The sequence below is a fragment of the Psammomys obesus genome, unplaced genomic scaffold, assembly GCF_907164565.1.
Source record: "Psammomys obesus unplaced genomic scaffold, mPsaObe1.curated_primary_1811, whole genome shotgun sequence".
Lineage (NCBI taxonomy): Eukaryota > Metazoa > Chordata > Mammalia > Rodentia > Muridae > Psammomys > Psammomys obesus.
This window is the reverse complement of record NW_026592510.1, coordinates 19,913,329-19,920,433: the sequence shown is the minus strand read 5'-3', so window position 1 is coordinate 19,920,433 and position 7,105 is coordinate 19,913,329.

Below are 7,105 nucleotides of genomic sequence, written 5' to 3'. Positions count from 1 at the left end.
ATTAAATCATGTCTAGGGAATTTAAGTGAACTCAAGTAAGTAAATTAAGTGCTGAGTTAATTAAGTTGTTAATTAGTTAATTAACTTATAGTTTTAAGTGATGTCATTAACAAAGTGACATGAATTTCAGTTTTATTTTCCTATATTTAGAAGGCCTTCAAGGAACTGTCAAAGCTCCAGGGCTTAATTCTTTTCACAGAGTTTTGAACAAAATACTAACATATTTATAGTGCGGTTTTATTATTTAGGGTTGAAGGCATTTTAAAACAATTGGTTTAATTGTCGCTTTTTTCTGGCTTTTATAAATTGAATGGTGTTGTCTTCTCTTGTGGAAAAAGACTAAGTGAAAGAAACATGGAAACATTCACAGTACTTAACCAGTTTGATGTATGTCTTTGGTTACAGTAGAGGTCTTAAATGTCTCCCAGAGTGTTAAAGCGGCCCCTAGCTTTCGTATCATCAGGAGGTATGGGAGTGCTATAGGGTAGAGCCTAGTGGAAGAAAGTTGGCCCCTTGAAGGGGCTACTGAGATTCAGCCCCACACTCTTTCCTCTCTCATTTTGATTCCTAGCTGCCAGGCACTCCCTCCCATATGTGGAGGACTCAGTTCCTTGTCACAGCCGCAGGCAGAGTGACAAGTGAACATGAATAGACACATGTGGCACCATGAGCTGACAAGAATCTGTTTCTTTCGGGTTATCCCAGGTACTTCGTCACAGTGGCATGAAGGCGACCAGCATATGTCTTAGAAAAGTGGATTCCAGTTATTTGGTATAAGACGAATCATCTCAAAATTGTTGGCTTAAAATACTAGCAATCATTATTTGGTCTGTGGATCTACCAATTTGGCAGGGCAGGAAGCAGCTTGTAGGTCCTGACTGGACCGGCTGACCTAAGAAAGCTCACTCACAGGGTTGACATGCTGTCCCAGGCTTCCAGCTGGGAGCTCAGCAGGACTGTCTCCTAGTTCCCATACCTGCAAGAGTCTCTCCATAATTAACTTGGGCTTCCTCCCAGAACAGCTGCAGGCTGTGTGGAGGGAGTGACAGAGACACGGACAGACACACAGAATGAAATTAGACCCATATCTATCACCTCAAGCAAAAACAAACTATAGATTAGTATCTAAACATGAAGCCTAAAACACTGAAACTACTAGAAGAAAACGTAAGAAGTTCCCTACAGAACATTGTGTAGAAAAAGGACTTTCGGTATAGGACTCAGTTGTCCAAGAATTAAGACCAACAATCAAGAAGGACTCCATAAAACTAGAAAGATTCTGCACAACTAAAGAAGCAAGCAACTGGGTGAAGAGGAAGCCCACAGATTGGGAAAGAATCTTTGCCAGTTATACATCTGACAGAGGGCTAGTATTCAGAATAAAGAACTCAAAAAACTGAGTAAAAAGCTAAATAACCTGTTCAAATACGAACAGAGAATTCTTAAAAGAAAAAAACAACGGCTAAGATATATCTCAAAAAATGGTCACCACTTCTAGCATTAGGGGAATGAAAATTAAAACAACTTTGAGATTTAATCTTACCCCCACCCCCGTTAGAATTGGCAAATATCAACTAATGCTGGGTGGAGAGTGGGAGAAAAGGAACCCTCATTCACTGCTGGAGGGATTGCAAACTGGTCCAGTCACTCTGAAACTTAGTGTGGAGAATTATCAAAAAGCTAGAAATACGACTGGAGAGATGGCTCAGTGGTTAAGAGCACTGGCTGCTCTTCCTGGAGACCAGGGTTCGATTCCTTGCACCCATATGGCAGCTCACAACTGTCTATAACTTTAGTGCCAGGGCTCTGACACTCTCACACCAACTCACATAAAATAAAATAAAATAAAATAAAATAAAATAAAATAAATAAAAAATAAAGCTAAAAATAATTTTACCGTGTGATTCAACTATACCACTCCTTAGCATATGCCCAGAAAACTTGACATCGTACTCTACAGATACTTGTTCAGCTTTGTCCACTGCTGCTAAAATTATGGCACATAGAGTTGGATATTATTCAGCTACAAACAAAAATTAAATGGAAAAAAACCACACCAAAATGAACAACAATAACAAAACGAAACCTGAAGTTTGCAGGTAAATGGATGGAACTAGAAAATATCATATTGAGATCAAGAAAATGCAATATGACATGTTTTCCCTCATCTGGGGCCCCCAGCTGACTCTTCTAATAGAAGGGTAGTTCTCACCCCTCTTCAAGGAGATTTCTCAGATGGAGACCGTTATAGAAAACCACAGCCAATCAAAATGCAGAGCTGTGGAGCCCAGTCCCAGTGGCTCCATCTACAAAACAACTCCGGAACCAAAGAATCAGGGATCCTGGCTGAAGGGCGGGGAGGAGGAGGGCAGAAAGATCACAAGAGCCAGAGGATCAGAGAGTTTGCTGTGCGATTTTGTCTCTTAGTAATGCCAGAAGCTACACCCATGAAGTCCCACCAACATGATTGTCTAAACAGGAGCCGAACAAGGACGATGCTAATTGACCTTCCATGCCCTAGGAGGGTGGGCACGTGGTCTCAACCCTAAACGAAGAATTACAGGCCACTAAGGAACTGAGAGTGGGAGAGACAGGTACAAGAGCATACCACCTGGTCATCCAACGCCAGACGGTCATCATAAGACAGAGTAGCGTGTACTTGTGTGTATTTAGGAATGTAGAAACACACACACACAACACACACACACACACACACACAAAAGTAATACATGCTTACATAACAATAAAAAAGACCATGAATTTGAGAAAGAGCAAGGAGGGATATATGGGTGGATCTGAGGGGGGAAAAGGTAAGGGACAAATGATATAATCTCAAAAAATAATTTTTTGTTTTTTTTTTCTTAAGTCAAGTACTTTATAAAGTGAGCTACTACCCAGTACCCCCTCATGCTAGCACACTTGACAACCCTCCTAATGAGAGCCCATCCACCCACAAGAAGTTGCTCATGTCTCCCCAACCCACTATAAACCACCTTTCCTGCCGTTCTCAGCCGAACTCCGTGCACAGCCTCAGACAGCTGTGGAGACCATCCCTGACCCCACCTCTTACCCCACTACCACAGGCTGCCTTGACCTTAGCACTCTCATCAGTGACCATCTCTTGTCCCTTCTCTGTCCCTCACCATGTCCAATGTGGGCTCTGTCCCTCTGCAGGCTTCACCATGTCCGATGAGGTTGCCCACTTCCTTTTAATGCTTTATTTATTTTTAATGATGTTTCACCTACATGTATATCTATGTGCACAGGGGGTTCGATCCTCTGGAACTGGAGTTACAGACAGTTATGAGCTATGGGTGCTGGGAATTGAACTCAGGGTCTCTAGAAGAACAACCAGTGCTCTTAACCTCTAAGCCATCTCCCCAGCTCCTAAGAAATATTTATTTTAAAGGAAGCATGGATAACCATTGAAAGGCTTTTTATGATCTGACTTTATAAATTGAATAACCTCATTTTTGCAATATTATATTGGAGAACAATGCAAGGCAGTCCTCATCTGAGAGGAAAGGACTATCACCTCTCAGGGGAAGAGTGAAAAAACATGTAGTCGTTCAGCTTAGCAAGTTAAGGAGGGCTGGTATGCTTACATAAGGGGTTCTGATACTGTAAAACCTAGAGATCACATGTTTTCTGTAGTCAAGGCTGATTCACAATGTGCTGATGTACAATGTAATTCCACAATTTGATAATATAACACTAGACAAACCAGGATTGGAGATGAAGTTCTGTTAAGTATCTGAGATGTTTTAAAAGAAATCTGTTTGACCTTCTAAACATTCCATTTCTGATGTCTTAAAGGATGACATTGCCCTGATGGTTGCATACCTCAGAGCAGTTGAAAAACCCAAATAAGTCACTGCACAGAAAAGAAAAGTATATGAGAAAATAAATTATGTGTGACTGAGTGCTCATGCTGCTGGAAAATCTCCATCATATATATCATATATGCACATATATGATAAACACATATGCTGCATTTCTATTTCTTTGTATAGAGAAGTCACTGCTAACCTTTTTATTTTGAGATTTGTCTCTCTATGAAGTCTTGGCTGTCCTAGAACTTGCTGTGTAGACCAGGCTAGCCTCAAACTCAAAGAGATAACCTGCCTCTGCATTTCAAGTGCCGGGATTAAAGGCGTGTGCCACAATGCCCAGCTGCTAATCCTTGAAATATTATCTTCACTAAGAGTCATGAGTGTGACCTCAGGCAATTCATTTATACAATGGGAAGATGGAGCTAAGATGGAGCTGGAGAGATGTTTTTACACCGCTGCCAACTTAGACTTTGGGAGGAGGCTCAGGGCTTAACTGTTGAAGTTCCACCTACAAACAAGCACTGATAGACCTACTAAGTGTCCATGTGCATCAAGCTGTGTAAATCCAGGAGGCTTCTTACATGCTTGCGTTTCTAAATGAGCCCATGTGATTCTGTGACAAATGTTGGACTGCATGCAGAAAGACCATTGCCCTCCAATGCCTTCCCCAGGGTGAGAGAAAGTGGGGTATTCACACTAGCCATCGGGAATCGCTTGTAGGACAGACTTGTTCATTTATTTGTACTAACAGTAGAAGCTTGGAATCCATAAATCATCTTCCACAATGTATCTACACTTTCCTTGGCCATCTCTCTTACTAGGGTGTGACATCCTCGAGAGCAGACCCAGTCTTCAGCAACTTCTTAAATGTTCCCGTTTCCAAATGAGCCTATGAGATACTGTAGCAAATGTTGGACTGGATGCAGGAGAGACTATTGAACTCCCACAAGGAGTATTTGTTTCCTTGAGGATTGGAAGAGAGTCCCTGGGAAGTCACTGAGCTACCTGAAACACTTGATGCTCTCAGAGGCTACTTCTTGGCCACTATCTAAGTGTCTGTAAGTTCAGATTTGGGTGTCTGCAGTGTATTTTCTGTAGAATGTTATCAGTGTCTATTTGCTTGGGATGGAGCCCAAGACTGACAACCTGATAGTGAGAAGTATGAAATTGAACAGAAAACAAAGGGAACAAATGTTCCACACAGTTCTTAGAACATTGTTGTAACAACTAAAGTGCACTTTTCCAAGATGCAAAACAGTATACAGCCAATTCCCTGTTGCCTTGAGCAGCTGGGCGTAAGGAAGGTCTCAAATGCTCAGGTGCTTACAGTGTTCAGCTATGATCTATTGGACCAAAAAAAAAAAATCTCTATTATCTACTGGCTATTCATTGTTGTCGTATTCCTCAATTATAGAACTCAAAATTGTTGAGTCTTGGACCCAACTATAAAATGAGTTTTTAAAACTTTTTGCAGAAAAGAACTCTAGTGTCTAATCAGAGGCCACTAGATGGAGCTTTCCAAGGGAGTTTTTCTATGAAGGCTGAGTTAGCTGGGAAGCCTTTGCTTTCTTTCCTTTTCCCTCTCTACCTCCTTCCTTTCCTCCCTCCCCCTCTCTTTTTCTTTCTTTTTTTTCTATCTATCTAGAATGGCAATGTGATCACTGGAATTGCAGCAGCCACCTTAATATCATGGATCCAGTTTGAGGAGGGAAGTCATAAAGTAACATCATTAGAAGAAAATGAAAAAGCATTTGTCTTTGATGACTGTGGCACTGTCATCCTAGCACCAAACCATTTCTATAAACAAAACAAAACACTATTTGTCACAACCAACATTATTTTTGGCTTCTTATTTTTTTTCATATTTTATTTTTTTACACTTTATTCACTTTGTATCGCCCCAAAAGCCCCTCCCTCCTACCCTCCTGATCCCACCCTCCCTCCCCCTTCTTCATGCATGCCCCTCCCCAAGTCCACTGATAGGGGAGGTCCTTCTCTCCTTCCTTCTGATCTTAGTCTATCAGATCACATCCAGAGTGGCTGCATTGTCATCTTCTGTGGCCTGGTAAGGCTGCTCCCCCCTCAGGGGGAGGTGATCAAAGAGCAGGCCTATCAGATTGTGTCAGAGGCAGTCCCTCTTTCCCATTACTATGTAACCCACTTAGACACTAAACTGCCATGGATTACATCTGCGCAGGGGTTCTAGGTTATCTCCATGCCTGGTACTTGGTTGGGGTATGGGTCTCTGGGAAGACCCCTGTGTTCAAATCTTCTGGTTCTGTTGCTCTCCTTGTGGGGTTCCTGTCCTCTCCATAACCTACTTGGCTTCTTATTTTAACTGATAAAAGTTTTATACAATATATTTGAATCACACTTCCCCTCCCCCAATTCCTCCCAGATACTTTCATATTCCTACTCACCCAGCTTTATGTCCTTTTCTTTCTCTTTCAAATGAAACAAAAGACAAGAAACAAAACCAACACACACACACACACACACACACACACACACACACACACACACACAAAATGAAACAAAAAGTCTACCAACATACCATTGGGTTAGTTTTGTGCTGGCTAAATGATCCTGGGCATAAGGTCTATCCTGGAGTGTACTTGATAAGCTTAATCAAAGTCCTTTGGAGAAAACTGATTTTCCCTTTGCTAGCAGGTATCAGCTACAGATAGCTTCTGCAGTTGGGGGTGGGACCTCATGTTGACTTTCCCCCTCAGTGCTGGAACCCCGTCTGGTTTGGATCTGTGTTGATCTCATGCCTGCTACCATAGTCTCTGTGAGTTCATATGGGCTTTTGTATGTGTCTGGAAGATACTGTTTCTTGGAGTCATCCATCACCTCTGGCTCTATAGTCTTTCTGCCTTCTCTTCTGCAAGGATCTCTGAGCCTTGAGGTAGGGTGGGTTTGATTAAAACCTCGCATTTGGAACTGAGTGCTTCAAAGTCTCCCACTCTGATCATTGTTGTGCACATTGTTGTGGGTCTCTTTGCTAATTCCTAGATATTTCAAGAAGAAGCTTTTCTGGTAAGGGCTGAGTAATGTGCTCATGTCTGGGTATAGCAGAATGCCATTAGGACTCATTTTATTGCTATGTTCCTTTAGCAGAGTAATAGTGGTAGGTTTTCTTGTAGGCCTGTGAACTATGGAGTCTCAGGATCTTGGCCAATTTAAAAGTATCAGTTGTGGGCTTCATATCATGGGGTGGGCCTTAAATTAAAATTTAAGAGTAGTTGGTTACTTCTATAAAATTTGTGCTA